The following is a 17414-nucleotide window of genomic DNA, read 5'->3' as shown; positions in this document are numbered from 1 at the left end:
TTAATGAGTAACAAAAGGAAAAATGAGTATAAATTTATTCTTGATTCTTAGAGATTCTCATTTTAAACAAGTTGTGCAACAATTTGTTTATGTAAATAAAGTATACATTTAGACTGTAAGCTAATCTATACAAATTATATTATTCATGTGATTACATGAAACACTAGTAAAATAAATATTATGGAGATTTTGGGATTGTATGAACATAGGTTAGGATCTATATATTTAAATTCATATGTTGGGTCTTTATAATTTTTCTTCATTAGTATCAGCGTCCTAAATATTTATTTCCTAGTTTATGAAGTTTTTAAACTTGATTAAGGTGTTAGTATTTATTAAAATGTGTTATGATTTTTTCAGTGCATTTTATGATTTTTTAACATCATTTGGGTTAACTCGTAAAGGAGTTATCCTTTTTTTTTTTTCACATAAAAATGGCACTAGTTGGTTTTTGCCAACTTAACCAAAAATGGCTCCATGAAAAGAAAAAAAAAAAGAAAAAAGAAAAATGACAATAGAGCCATATGTACCTAGAAAAATAAAAATAAGCTTAAAGTGCGATATGAAGGCATAGAATAAATATGACGTTGTGCCGTATGTAAATGTGATTTGTCTTCTTATGACCAAAACGTAAAAATCGCATAATTTTATTTTATTAAAATAATTTTTTTTACAAAATAAAAATTATGGGTCAATGAGAACATGAATTAAATATGTTAAATTCAATATTAATTTTATAAATCAATTTCTAGAATTAATTAAAGGACTTTTGGATAAATATATATTGAATTAAAAATTATTTAATTCAATATATATTATTTTAGGAAAATTTATTTTCTAAAATAAATGGCATTTTTTAGGCAATTAATTTGATAAATTCAATTAAAATTAGTTTTAATTGATCTCATTAAAATTAATCATAGTAATTATAAATTTTTTTTTTGGAATTAATATTTCCTAATTGGATTGGGAAATAGAATTAAATTGTTTCTAAAATTACGGGACAAACTAAAATTAATATTTTGATGAATTCAATTAAAATTAGTTTTAATTGACTTTATTTAAAATTAATTTTAGCTTCTAAATTTCTTTTCGAATTTTACATCTCTAATTGAATTAGAGATTGAAAAAAAAATTTATTTATTTGATGTGAATATATATATGATATGAATATGAAATTTTTGTTGTTTTATTTCACTTGTGGTATTATATATATATATTTAGAAAGTTATTTATATGTAAATAACTATGCATATAAGACATGCGTAAATTGGTCTTATTAAATATTTCAATATTAGATATTAAATCAATTGTTGCTTAATCTTAAATTCACATAATTTAATATTATAGTTCCTTACATAATTAATTACGTTAAACTTATTGCACATTAAAATTTTAGATGATGATTGGGAACATAATGAACTTTCTATTCCAAGTCTATTATGGAATAAGTGTTAGCATAATTAATTATTGTAAAGGATATTTATGTATATGAATTTAAAATTTATTACATATTGTCTCATATTAGATTATATTTATATATAAATGTGAAAATTCCATATGTCCTGAAAGAGTAAGAGACTCTTAATTTGTATATTACATATTGGGACAATAAATTGTTTACCACTACATTTGTCCTTAACTAAGTTTCATCTAAATCAGTTACTATAACTCCATATGGGTATGGACTCATAGAAAACCTAACTTAAGTGTTATAAAAACCTTAAGGGTGTGTTGTTTTGGTTCACAATCCTATTCATAAGTATGGAAATTTTGGTCCAAGTGGAAGGAAGTGTATCCCTATAAGATACTAAAAATAATCAAAAGGACATGTATTTATGAGTGAAAAGGATAGTGACATGATAACTAAATTTGAATCATGAGATTCATATTCTTAAAGAATGAATTTTCTTGATAGGGCGAGATATGTCAAGATCTATCTTTATATGAAATTATGGACCAGACTACTTTCGCTTTACAACATGAAATGGATTCTTTTCCGAGTGGGAACACTAGTTCAGGAATTGGTTCCTATTGACACTAAAATACCATTTGTAGTAAATCCATCTAATATTGCTGTTCCCAATGGGAGCAACATAAACATTGATAAGTCAATTCATCAATTTCAAATTTCAATCACAACGATCGAGTCATACATATGTTTCTCATCGTCATTTTGAAATCGAAGGGGAAGCTTTTATAGTTACTCCATAAGTTTAAAGAAAGCGGTGATTAGAAAATAAGTACATCCTTTACGCGCCTTGCTAAGGATGAATGGTGGATTAAGGCAATAGGGAAAGAGATACATTCTATGAAATCAAACCAAGTATGGGAATTGACTGATTTACAAAAAATGGAGCAAATGGGAAAAATCCTTTGTGCTAGTGAAATTATATCTACTATGTTGTTGGGTTGGTTAGTAGATACCAATCTAATTTAGGACATCAACATTGAAAAACAATTAAGAGGATATTAAGATATCTAAAAGCATATTGATACTAAATATAATTTTGTTAGAAATATGGTTGCAAGAAAGAAAAATGAACATAAAGTACACATCTACGTATGATATGGTAACCTATTATAAAAAAATATTTATAATAGGCACATTAAATCTTTGGGTTTGCTTAGATGTTGTTAACATACTTATATTATATTTTTCCCAAACATGTTCATATGCCTAACTTGTAACACCCCTATTTGTATAGCCTGGTATATTTCACTATTTCGGTGACCGGTGTCGGTCCGGACAATTAAGGGGATTAGAACCATACTTAAGACAACTAGAGAAACCATAAACACAAATAATTAGTAATGTTCAATTAGTTAAGTATAAATAAGAAAAACGGAACATAAGAAGTTAAATGAGCCGAGAGTCACAACGATGGGTGACCTCCTCGGGAACGACTGCAAAGTCCTTTTAAACTCAAATTTCGAACCGTAAAATGTAACACTGCGGTCCTTAGGACCCTTATGAACACAGTGGAAAAGAGAAAATCACGAAAAAGAACTGTTAAGCCAGTCAAATAATTAGGTCAGGGAGCCGGAAGAAATATGGAATTATTTGCAAACCGGGATGAACCGGCGAGGGGCAATTTGGCCAATTAATCCCGAGAGCTGACTCCTGACCTAACTGTCAAATATAATCGGAGAAAAGAAAATTTCGGAATCGAGAATTAAATTAAAGAACTAATAGAAAAATAAATAAAAAAAAAGAGAAAAATGAAAAAGTAAAAAGGTGATGACATCATGCATGTTATCATGCATGATGCCATAAAAGGTATAATTAATAAAATAATTAAATGGGATTTTGTGGTCTTCCATAAGCTAAAATACATAAAAGAAATAAAAGAAAAAAAAAATTATTTTGGGTCATCTTTTTTTCCTTATTGCCGCCTCCCATCTCCCTCTCCCTCACCATTGATGAAGCTCCATTAAAGCTTGTCTTCAAGCTTTAAAACCCTTACCAAATCCCAAATTTTTTCATAATCACTTCATAAAACCTTATTCCCTTCCCTTGAGAAAGAAAATTAACAAGAAAGAAAGAAGAAAAGAGGAGGAAAAAATTGAAGATTGGATATCAAAGTGAGGTAAGCAATCTAAATTGAAAATTTTAGTTTATTGGTTATGTTTATGGTTTGAGTAACCTAGAAATTTAATTAAAATCAAAAGAAAACAATTGTAGAGGACCAAAGGAAATTTTATCCAGCCATGGATGTATGAGAATATGATGTGTTTTGAATGAATTAAAATTGTTAGTAAGCTGGTATGAAAGTGGTAGTAAGATTGAAATGCTTAATTGTGATTAAATGCAATAAATTAGTGTTATTAGGGTTTGGAGGCCTAGGGTTTTGAGGCAAAATTTGGAGAAATGAGTAAATGGTGTGTTTGACCTATTGTGAAGTGAAAAATGGTCAATTGTGACTAAATGAGTTGTGTTTGAATTGTTGGAATTGAAGTTAAATTCAGTGACCAAGTCAACTTTGAAGGACCAAAACTGAAATTTTACAAGTCCAATTGATATGGGACCAATTGGAGATGAAAATAGACACAAAATGACACAATTTTCATTTAGGAACCATGCCCAAAAAGTGACCAAAACCTAGTGAACAAATTGACCAAAGTTGGATAAGTGCAGTCTGCCACTATACAAACTGACCAAATGAACAGTGTTTGTTCATTTGGTCATAACTCAAGCTAGACAGGTCAAATTGACCTGAAATTTTACCGGTGGTTAGATGAGATATAGACCTAAAACTTTCATCAACCAAGCCATTTGGCCACCCCAATTTGGTGACCCAAATATGCTAGCACCAAAATTTGCCCAGAAAATTTGGATTGTTTCCAATCCGGCAGCCCTGGTTCAAATGGCCATAACTTGAGCTACAAAACTCCAATTGGGGTGATCCAAAAATGAGAATAAACTTAAGACAATAAGGAACATTTTCTATGAAGGAAGTTTTGTCAAATTCCAACAGTAGATTGATCAATAGAATAGTGCAACTAGGGACACCAAAACTGAAAATTTGACAATTTTGCCAAAAGGACTTAAGCTTTGAGAAAATGACCAAAACCAACAAATTTAATGACCAAAATGTGGTATGTGGGTGAAGTTGGAGTTCCCATACCTATTAAGCCTTAAAAAGTCAAAAATTTGACTTGAATAGTGTAGTGAATAGTAACTCGAAACATAAAAACTTCAAGAACGTCGAAATTAGCACATTAAAGCTAGGTAAAAATGAAGTGAAATTTATTTTTGGATTTATGCTAAGTTATGGTACTGAAACACTGTGAAATTGTGTGTTTCAGCTGAACAAGACTTGGAAGCTCTGAGAGACTGAGTCAAGACCTAGAGGCGATTCACGTCAGGTCTGTGCACAGTAATTTTTATTTGAATATATGATTCTTGAAAATTTGATTTTTCTTGAGTTAATTACGAATTGTGTTGCCATTTATGATTGTGAATTTGACTTTGAAAATTTATCAGATTTCCAATGAATTATTTGAATAAATTGTTTTGAATTGATTTTATGTTCACACTTAGCATGACAGTATCACATTATTCCTCCTCCATTTATGGGGTTGAGATCGTTTATTTTCCTCCCTCTCTGGCTTGCCAGTTGAGGTTGAGATCGGATGAGTACTCATTAGCTAGCTAGCCACCTCCCTCATTGATTTCGATTAATGGGGTTGTAGATTGCTTTGTCGTGGTGTACAACACGGCATTGATCGAAAATTTTGTGTCATGGCTTAAGTGTATATGATTTTGGCAACACTGTGCTTAATAAATTGTAACATCCTCACTTTAGCTAGTCCGTACAGTCTACTGTTCCGGTGACCAGTGTTGGTCCGGACAGCTAGAACGTTCGGAAAAATATTTAAACTAAAGTCAGGAACCATAATTAACTCAAATATTAATAAGAAAAATTTAAGAAAAATTTTTGAAATAAAATACAACCAAGTTAAATGAGCCGGTGCCCAAGTGATGGGTAACCAGAGGGAAGTTGCGGTTCTCGCAACGAGGAGCCCTAGACCCGGGGAAAAATTCATAAAATAATTTTTGGGACTCCAAAGAAGGGTCATTGAGGTTCCTATGGCATTAGAATGCCAAGAAAATTTTTAGAAAAATTTTTCAATCGGTACAGACAATTTTGACCCGTTAAGCCAAACGGAGGGCATTTTGGTCATTTCGCCTTCAGAGACGATTTTTGGCCGACTTGTACAGTTAAGTAAATAATTATTATGACACAAAATGTGAATAAACATTACTAAAAATTAAATTGAAAATGAGTAGAGATGAAAAGAAAAGAAAATGAAAGAAAATACCTAACAATGACATCATATGATGTCATTAAAAACCTATCCACCAATCACAATTTGTTAAACTCATTAAAAGAGATAAAAGTGACCAAAAATTTGAAAAAACAATCTGCATCTTCAACCTTTGGGCAGCCTAAAAAACGTTGAGAGAGAGAGAGAGAAGAGGTTCCACCATTAAAGCTCCCTTAAGCTTCATTTTCCACTTCAAACCACTTCAAAACCTTGTCCTCCCTTCACTAAAAATTTCCCTTACCACTAGAGCAAGACTTGGGCAGCAATTAGAAGAAGAGAAAGTGGAAGAAAGTGAGGTGTGAACAAGCTTAGAAAATCACCAAAGAGGTTAGTGCCATAACCTTTGCTTTTACATCTTTCTAATCATGAATTTGAGCTAAGTTAAAAATTTGACAAAAATTGAATTAATGAAGCATGGTTATATTCCATGAAGTTTTGGCAACCTTGACATGAGTTAGGATTAGGAGAAATCTTTGGTTTAAAGTGACATATTGCTGCCCCTCTTATAAATTATATGATTAGTATAGCAAATTAGGAGTGGGATGCATGAATTGGAGGCTTGGTCAATTAGGGTTAGGGTTTTGGAGAGAAACTTGGACCTTGTTTAGGTAATGGTGAATGAACACTTTAATGGTCAATTAGTGACCATTTGAGGCAAGTTAATCATAATTTGAAGTGAGCTAATGCATGGCAAAGTGAAATGTGCAGGCTGCCTAGAGACAGCAGCAATGAGGCTGTGATTCCAGCCCACTTAGACAGCCATAACTTTGGCTGTGTAGGTTTAATTGGTGTTTGGCCAATTGGACATGAAACTAGACTTATAATGGCACATTTTTGCTGAAGAAACCATGCCCAAAAGACCAAAGCAAGAGGACCAAAAGTTGGCCCCAATCCGGATACCCTGCAAACTGATTTTGCAGAATGACCAAATGAACAGTAACTGTTCATTTGGCCATAACTCACTGTAGATATGGTCAATTGACCTGAAATTTTTACAGCAATAAGTTAAGACATAGACAAACAACTTTTATGAAGAAACCTACCCCAAATTATGACCAGAACCTATCCAACAAGGCAGTGGCAGTCACTGTTCATGGTACTGTAGATTTGGTAAATTCTGTAGAATTGAAATCCGGCCAGCTGTGGTTTTTGGACCATATCTGGAGCTACAAAACTCCAAATGGAGTGATTCAAGAAAGGAAATTCAACTAGACAAAATAAGAAACAACTTTCATGTTTACCATTTCCTCAAATTCCCACTGCAACAGGACCCAATGGAATAGTAAATTTGGGTCACAAAAACTGAAAATTCTGCCCTCTTGGTTTTAGATTTGGAAATGGATTTTGTGGTTAATTCCAACAAGTTTTAAATGTAAAATGTGGTACATTGGGAGTGCTAAAACCAATATACCTATTTTCTATCCAAAAGTCAACATTTTTGTTGACCAATGAGGTGAATAGTGACACCAAAACTTGAAATTCAAAATTTGAAATTAGAAATGCATCTAGGGGACTTTAAATTGCAATTGGCAATTAATACTAGCAAATGTAAAACTCAAAATGTGGGATCTTGGTGTAATTAGAATTAATATATCCACTAAGTATGAAAAAGTCAACATTTTGGTTGACTAGTAAGGTGCATAGTAATCAAAATGATTAGTAAATTAAGATGAAAACCTAGAACCAATTCTAAGCTTAAATGCTTAGAATTGTATGACAAATGTAGACTATGCATCCTAGTCAAAATTGTTAAAAAGAAATTAAGGCCATAAATTAGAAATCTATGAAATATTCATGGATTACTTGAAACATGAAAAATAAGTCACCTAATTGATGTGAATAGATAGTTAGGGCTTATATGCCCATCACAAATGAAATTCATAAAATATTAATAACTCAACTTGAAATATAAAATTTGTAATTACATAAGTAGATTCTTGAATGTATAAATGAGAAAAGGAAAATGTTACGAATACAATGGTACGTGTGAACCATTGTTTAGAATTGTGATCAATATGAATAACATAATGAATGAATAAATGAACCATATTAATGTATGAATGAGACATTAGTTCTCATTATTGTAGAGAGGAGAAGTATTTTGAGTACAATGGTATAAAAGGATAATTGATGTGAATTGTGATCATATAAATGATCAAATGAATGTATGAATTGTAATTGAAATTTATCATGAAATAATGAAGTCATAAAACACAATATATTAATATTTAATGATATTATGTGCCCTTGTATTGCCTAGACATGTGTGTCAGATTGGATAGTTTGGCATGCCAATAGGGTATTGTTTTAGCGATCGCGAAAGGCTTTATGCCTGTATTCATGGCTTTATGCCCGTATTCATGGCTTTATGCCCACATTCATGGCTTTATGCCTGTATTCATGGCTTTTATGCCCGATTATGTGTTATCATGGCTTTTTAGCCATACTGACTGCATACGTGGTTGACGTTCTGCGTCCCATGGTATGACGGCCCGAGGCACCGCGGTGTCCAGTGCCAATGACCCGTTATCCAGTTTAGCCAGCCTGTCATAGGTTACTTGGGCAGTGAAATTTATTGAAATAAGTTAAGAATATTAGTAATAAAAAAAAATATATTAGAAATTAAATAAATGAGTAAGATAACCTAAAATAAATTAGAATAGTTATTTATTAGAAAGAATCGAAATGAACTAGACCGGTATCAAAATTTACTTATTACGGAACAATCTGAGACAACCTAGAAAGTATTGAGAAAATGCTAAAAGATTAGCAAAGAAAATTATAACATACATAAATATTACAAATGTGACTTACATGATAATATACTCATAAATTTATCATTTTTATATCATTTTTCTTTGTACATTATTACTATACATTGGCGAAATAAACACTTCCAAAGAAGACTAAATTACGATAAAACATATTAAATTTTAGAATCGCATGTGAAGTATAAATAAATCTTAATTATTTAAATTATATTTTATTTCTATCTTTATTTGTATATTATTTCCTTGTTATATTATTGCACCACTAAGCAGCAATGCTTAGCGCGATGGAATTGTTTCCTTCGCGCAGGTACTGAAGCTAGAACCCAATGGATGTTTGACTGGGAATTTTGGGAGTTCTGATCTGCAGAAGTGTTTGAAGTATTCAAAGCTTGTCACCTCCTCAGCAATGCATGTAGATAGGGCCCATATAGATCATATTTTGTATTTTGTTTAAAATGCTAGATATTGTATTATAATGTAGATTATGAACATGTAATTAATAGGAATGCGATGTAAATTAATTAATTAGCTTTTTCATATGTAATTAATTTATATATTATGTAAATTATGAAATTTTATAATTATTTTGTAAATTATGTAAATTATGGAAATTTGAAAATTTTGCTTATGTAATTTGAGAATGTTTACATATGAATTGAGTATGAATGGAAATGTATGGAAATGATTATGAAATTGAAATGTATGGATGAGATTTGAATTATGAGAAAATTATGAGAATGATTGATGAGATAATTATGATTAGCATGGATAAGATTTTATTTTGGAAATATTATTGAATTTCAAACAGGTGAATATTGAAATACGCCAAACGATAATAAAATAGGGGAAACTCCGCTGGTTTCTCCGTCAAAAAATAATTGATATTAAATTAAATGAATTCAAAATTATTTTAAAAAAAAAGTAAGATAAGTTAGGGTGCTCCGGCACCGATTGTAGCACGCCTTGCTCGGCTATACTATAGTCGGGTGAGGGGTGCTACATAAATTGTTTGACTAAATGGTGTTATTATGAGCTTTGATATTTGTGAAATGTGATTAAGAAGTATTCAATTGTGTTTCATCAATGAACGATTTATGTATTGCATTTTAAATTTTTATTGTGCACCACTGAGTATTTTTATACTCAGTGATAGCTTATTTTGCTGTCGCAGATAAGAGCAAGGAGAAAGCAGCAGAGTGAGCTGCTATCGAATTGTGGACCACATCGATCATTTTGTACGGGTATTATTTTATACCCTTATAGATAATTTTGATGTAAATATAGAAATGTTGTATGTATCAATGTAAGTTGAGCAGTTGTAAATAAATTGTAATAATATTATTTTGGATTTCCTTCTGTAAATTTAATATTTGTACATGTAAATTTCATGTTTTATGCCTCGTGAATGAAGTATCAAATATTTTGAGATGATGAATTTTGATTTGTATTGTGGAATTACTTTAAAGTGACTTGAATTGAGATGATTGAGATTTATTGGAGGTTGGGAGTTGTGAAAAATTTTTGGAAGCGTTTTTCTCAGGTATTTGAAGAACTGTTTTCTCCAATTACAAACGGAACTCTGTCAAAATTTTTATAAAATTTGCGGCGAAATTTAAATGGACAAAATTTTTTACTAGTATTTAAACTTTGAATAAATGGTTTTTAATTCCTACCAAAATGCTCACCACTTCCAAAATGTAAGAAAATTGTTTTAAAATCCCTTGTAGGGTACTTAATGAGTTATCGGTAGGTGAAGTTCGATAGTTCATTAAGTATTCTACGGGATCATGTTATGCCTTACAGAGGGGTAAGGTGTGACATAGCTTATTTCGCCGATTCATATACATATGTGAGTATATATGTTTGGAACATATATTAGAACTTGAAAAGTACATCGAACAGATAAAAAGATTGGCCTTCTCACACATGCAATCGCCTCTATAGCTTTAGTGGTGGAAGGGGATGAGATAGCTATAAGCTTAATATTATTTATGTGATAATAATATAAAGAGCTCAAAGCTTATAACATGAAATTTTTCCTTGGAAAAGAGACAAGGAACTAGGGTCATTATAAGCTAAGTAATTGCATTGACCATATCTGATTTGAGTCACATTATATGTCTTGAATACCATATGTGAGTTCTAATGTGAAAAAGTAGACAAGTGAACTCAAAGTTTGACATTAGGGTGTTTAAACTATCATTTATATGGTATTTGATAAAGACATACCTCTATGGGAAAAGAGCAAATATCATAGCATGTGATTCATATCACATGTGTGATTTGTGTCCAGCAAGGGGAATAAAAGTGTGATCTCTACTTGGTATTTTGTGAGATCCTAAAGATTATGAGTAATCTTTATCTAGTACCCTCTGACTTTAATAAGTTACTCAAGACTTAGTTTAAGGATCACTATCTTAGGTTGTTCCCAAAGGACTATGAAAGATTCAGTTTAGAGGCGCATTTTTAGAAAAACGAGTTAAATTAAGGTTAAGAATATCATAAAAAGAGAAAGATCATTGAAATTGTCACATTAGTCTATGCTCATACGTCAACCAATTATGTTTATATTTGCAATATAAACATAATTATGAACTTAGTATATATGAATGAGATCGGAAAAGATTAGAATGTGATAAATGATCTAGGGTGCTACATACTACATCTACTATAAGCTTCATCAATTGAGATGCCATATTATCCTAACAGGTATATAGCAAATGAGCTCTTGAAGTATGCACTAGTCACATGGTTTATTTGTGAAGTATGAAATTATAGAATTTGAAATAAGAGTTACCCATCATGTGCGAGTGGGAGATGTTGGAAATATGGTTTGAGTCACCTATGTGGATCCACCTGGATCCATTATACTTAAAATCAGTACCAAGAATAACCGTATGAAAATTTATGTATATTGCTAAAAAGGTGGTAAAATCCAAAAGTCATGTAAATTGCCAAAAGGTGGCAAAATCCAAAATTCGTGTACATTGATTAAAAGATGTAATTACATAAAGAGATGCAACTTTTCTTAATAGTTACATGGATGAAATGATGTAACTTTTCGCCAAAAGGTTAGCATACTTTGAGCAAGTATATGTAAGAGCCTTATAAACATTTTATAATGAGTAACAAAAGGAAAAATGAGTGTGCATTTGTTCTTGATCTTTGGAAGCTCTCATTTTAAAGAAGTTGTGGAGCAATTTTTTTCAGGAAATAAGGTACACATCTATACTGTGAAGTAATCTATATAGTTTATGTTATTCATGTGATTTTATGGTAGACTAGTGAAACAAATATGGTGGAGATCTTAGGATTGTATGTACATAGGTTAGGATCCATGTATTTGAATCCATGTGTTAAGTCTTTATAATTTTTCTTCATGTGTCTCTTCTGCAAATCAAGCAATCTCATCTTCGATAACCATTGAAGCCATACACAACACGAACGCAACCTACCAACCTCCATGCAATGCTACTTTCATCCCACCCTTCCCATTGAAATTCAATACTAACACACCTTCGTCCCTTCTAAGCAACATAACCTTTGAAGGAGAGAGGGAATCTTCAGTATTTCACCATCAATAAATAACCATGCAAATGCAACCCTCAGTCTTAGGGGCTTCTAGTACCAATTGCTAGGTGCGTTCTTTCTCTTTCCTTAATCGATGGCTATGCAAGTGCAACCTTCACTATTTCTTAATTTCTCTTTTTTAACTTCATTATTTTGTATTTTTTTGATACTTGATAGTTGTTTGCTAGTTTTGGATAGCTTGATAATTGAAATTACAATTGTGTTTAGGGTTGATAATTATAATTTTGTTATTGAGATTTTGTATTTTTGTCAGTTTGCTAGTTTTTCTCTTTTTCTTTGGAAATTTTCTTTTTCCTATGTGAAATGCATGGTTTCCTCTGCTGAATGAGTAAGAGAATAAAAAACTAAGTTGGAATTGTTGAAGAACTGATTGATTAAACTGAACCAAACTGATTTATTTAGATTCGATTATTTACATAGATTGGTTTAATTTTTAAATTTATATGAAATTCGATTTTCAATTTATTTGGCTTAATTTCGGGTTGAATAATGCTTAGCCATTTATTTAAATAAGATTGATACATAACAAAACTAAGCCTCTAACATCATTCTTCAAAAGCCTAGTTTTTAAAATTTTATTCTATTATGTGTGTGTGTGTGTGTTCGCGCTTGTATGTCTAACCAATAACATTTCATGAAAATTTTAATTAGTTTAGTGGTCCTTAGTAAGGGCCCGATCTAATGTTTTTGCACATCTTTCGGGTTTGATGGCAAGCTCTCTGTAGTGACAAAAACTTACACCTAGAACTCAATTGGAACATAGATGCTTTAGTTTATCCTAATTATGGTGTGACACCCCTTATCCGTCTACAGTATAGACGAGTAAGATGTCACACAGTGTACCAGAACACCATATTTTATCTCAGTTATTATTATCCTTCCTTAATTTATTTCTTCATAGTTATGAAGTGCAATTTGTGAAATTTAACTCATTTAAGTCATTTATAAAAATTATAAATTCATTTCAGGTTTCGAAAATTTTATAGGAAATCCGGCAGAGTACCGACTAAAAATGAAGAAAACAGTTCTTCGGAACCTGTGAAAAACACTTCCAATAATCATTTTCAATCATTCTCAAACTCCAATAACCATTAACATGGTCTCATCAATTCTCAACATTAGTAATCATCTCAAATTCTCAACATGAATCCATAATTTCATTCAAATTCAAAATCAACTAAAATTTCATGAAGATATTCTCAAATTATATTAATTAACAAAATTTTACAAAATATACACATCAACATATGATTACATAAATTTACTATTTACATGAGTTCATAATTTACAAATCACAAACTACTACCTATTACAAAATGCAAAAACATAATTTTAAAAGGGACCTCAAGGTTCTACCACTGATGCACTGTAGATGAGAGGTGACTCTGACTCTAGGCAAATCTGTGACCTCACCCAGTCTGTGGTCTGCTGGGCTCTCTGTCTGTCTCTGTAGAACCTACGCGTGGTAAAAAGTGACGGGCTAAGCAATAATGCTTAGTGGTGCCAATAATAAAATAAAAAGAACTAAAAGGAAATATGTATGCAGTGAGTGTATTAATGTCTAATGCAGACAAATTTTTGGTAATTATTTATAGTCTTATTTATTTGATACTTGTCATATTCATTATTTTATTGAATTTATCAACTTTCATATTTGGTTGCCCAAGTAACCTATACTGGATGACTGGACTGGATAAATGGGTAAACTAGTACTGGGTATTAAGTACCTCGGACCGTCACACCATCGGTCACATATGTATCTCCCGGTGTGCAACAGAACAGCTGATAAGCTGTAATAAACATTAGGCACAAGGCCAAGTATCATCATAATATCAAAATGGATAAAAGTCATAAAATCATAGAATAGCTTAATGCCATGTGCAGTACTACTAACTGAACCCTATTGGCATGCCAACCTATCCAAACCAATCATATTAGGTCTACTAGGGCATGTTACACTTTTAAATTTTACAATTCTTTGAAATTGAAGTTTAATTGTTACTATTCATTTCATTAGTCAACTAAAATGTTGACTCTTTCATAGATAATAGGTATATTGGTTCTAATATCCGCAACATACCACATTTTGCATTCTAAAGTTATTGGTACTGGTTGCCAATACCATTTCAAAGCTTAGTGTTGGTTATTTACAATTTTCAGATTTCGAGCACTAAGTTTACTGTTCTATTGGTCATTTGTACAGTAGGAATTTGATAAAATTGTCTCCATGAAAGTTGTTCCTTTATGTTTCTTATTTAATTCCCTTTTTGAATCACTCCATTTGGAGTTTTCTAACTCAAGATATGCCCTAAACACCATAACTGGCTGGATTGAAAATTTTCCAGAATTTCTGGGCAGAACCAATTCTTCAGTTTTTGTACACTGATTTTAGGTCAGTTTTTTGACATGTTATGGTCAAAATTTGGGTTTTTTTTCTTCATAAAAGTTGTAGGGCTATGTTTCAGATTTCTACTGGTAAAATTTTAGATCAATTGAACTTTTATACACTGAGTTATGACCATTTGAACAAATACTATTCATTTGGTCATTTTCCAGGTACAGCATGTTGGTCACCCAGATTAGGGTAATTATTAGGTCAACTTGATTTAGTTTTCTGGGTAGGGTTTCTTCACCAAAGTTGTGCTATTATGTATCTAGTTTCATGTTCAATTGGCCTTGCACCAATTAAACCTATACAACTCCAGTTATAGCTACCCAAACCTACTGGACTCACACCTAGTCCTGCAGGTCACCAAGGGCAGCTTGCCTAAGCTCAACTCCATTATCCTTACTCACTTCAATTCCTCCTCACACACATTCAAATGGTCACTAATTTACCATTACAATGTTAATATACCATTACATGAGCAAACCCTAATGTTGTTCAAGTGTCCAAGTTTTCAAGTTCCATTCATGCATTACACTTGCATTTCACTTACACTTACATGTTCAATCACTCATCTCATGCCAAGGGCAGCTCATAAACTACTTTACCTCAAGTAAATTCATCAACGCTAACCATCCATAAATAGCCGAAATTATAGGGATGCTTACACATAAATTTTATTTTGTTTTCTTACACTTTCCACTTATTTCATGACATTAAACATGGATTAAGTAAAAGAGGTAGGAGATTGATCACTAAACTCAATTGATAACTCTTTCAAGTTTCCAAAACTTCCTTTTTCCTTCTTCTTTTTGTTGGCTAGAGGTTATTGAAGATGCAAGATCAATTTTTAGTGAAGCAAGTTGGTGGTTTTAGGGTGAAATGAGGTGGGATTTGGAGCTTGCTCAAGCTTCCATGGAGGAATGGGTTAAGGTGAGGGTTTCAGCTGGTTGAGGGAGGAAGAAGGCAGATGGCATTTGATTTTTTTTTGTCTCAATTATCCTCTTTTATTTATCCTCTTTTATTAGTTAATTAAGTGGTTATTATACATGAATGGTGGAAATTTTTAAATGACATCATAATGATGTCATAATTGAAATTTTATTTCATTTTCTTTTCTTTTCTTCTCTACTCATTTTCAATTTAATTTTTAGCAATATTTACTCACATTTTATGTCGTAATAATTATTTACTTAACTGGACAAGTCGGCCAAAAATCATCTCTGAAGACGAAATGACCAAAATGCCCTCCGTTTGGCTTAATAGACTAAAATTGTCTGTACCAATTAAAAAATTTTTCTAAGCATTTTCTTGGCATCCTAATGCCATAAAAACCTCAATGAATCTTCTCTGGAGTCCTAAAAATTATTTTATGAATTTTCTCTTGGGTTTAGGGCTCCTAGTTGCGAGGACTGTGACTTCCCATTGGGTTACCCATCGCTAGGGCACCGGCTCATTTAACTTGGTTGTATTTTATGTCTAAAATTTTCCTAAATTTTTCTTATTAATATTTGAGTTAACTATGGCTCCTCACTTTAGTTTAAATGTTTTTCCAGATGTTCTAGCTATCTGGATCGACACCGATCACCGGAATAGTAGAATGTATAGATTTGCTACAGTGAGGGTATTACAACTCTTTCCCTCTAATTTAAATTTCATCCTCGAAATTTACCTGATACAAACAGTTGAGGGAACTGTTGCCTCATCATCTCTTCACTTTCCCAAGTTGCATCCTCGGTGTTGTGGTGCCTCTAAAGTGCTTTCACTAGTGGAATTTGCTTATTCCTCAACTCTTTCACTTCTCGAGCCAGGATCTGTATGGGTTCTTCTTCATATGTCAAATCTGGTTGTACTTCAATTTCTTCCATGGAGATGACATGTGAAGGATCTGAGCGGTAGCTTCTTAGTATAGATACATGGAACACATTGTGGATCTTGTCCAACTCTGGTGGTAAAGCTAGCCTATAGGCCACTAGACCTACATGTTCAATGACTTCATATGGGCTAATGAACCTAGGGCTTAACTTACCTTTTCTTCCAAACCTTAGTACCTTCTTCCATGGTGATACCTTGAGGAACACTTTGTCACCAACTGCATATTCTATTTCTTTTCTCTTTAGTTCGGCATAGGATTTTTGTCTGTCTGAGGCAACCTTCAGATTGGCTTTGATTAGCTTTACCTTCTCCTCAGTCTGTTTCACCAGGTCTGGCCCTACCAGTTTATCTTTGCCTAATTCAGTCTAACACATTGGAGTTCTACATTTTCTCCCATACAGTGCTTTATACGGGGCTATTTGGATGCTAGCTTGGTAGCTATTATTGTATGCAAATTTTGCCAGTGGAAGGTATCTATCCCAACTTCCCTCAAACTCAATGACACAACTCATCAGCATATCCTCAAGGACCTGACATATATGTCATGTTATTATTATCATTTTAGTTTAATATTTGTATTAGTTCAATTGGTTTCAATTGTTTACCTAGATTACTCTTTCTTATTGCCCATCCGTCTGAGGATGGAAAGCTGTGCTGAAGTGGAGTTGTGTACCCAAGGATTCATACAACTTCTTCTAAAATCTCGATGTAAACCTTGGGTCTTGATCAGATATGACGAAAAGTGGAATTCCATGTAGTCTGACTATCTCACTGATATACAATTCTGCTAACTTCTCCAGTGAGTAGTCAGTTCTAACTAGCAGAAAATGTGCTGACTTCGTTAATCTATCTACTATCACCCATACTGCATTATGCTTCTTCTGGGTGAGAGGCAGACCACTTACAAAATCCATGGTGACCCGATCCCATTTCGTTTCAGGTATGCATATAGGCTGTAG

This window comes from Hevea brasiliensis, chromosome 10 (genome assembly GCF_030052815.1).
Source record: "Hevea brasiliensis isolate MT/VB/25A 57/8 chromosome 10, ASM3005281v1, whole genome shotgun sequence".
NCBI classification, from domain to species: domain Eukaryota; kingdom Viridiplantae; phylum Streptophyta; class Magnoliopsida; order Malpighiales; family Euphorbiaceae; genus Hevea; species Hevea brasiliensis.
Note: the sequence above shows the minus strand (reverse complement) of the source record.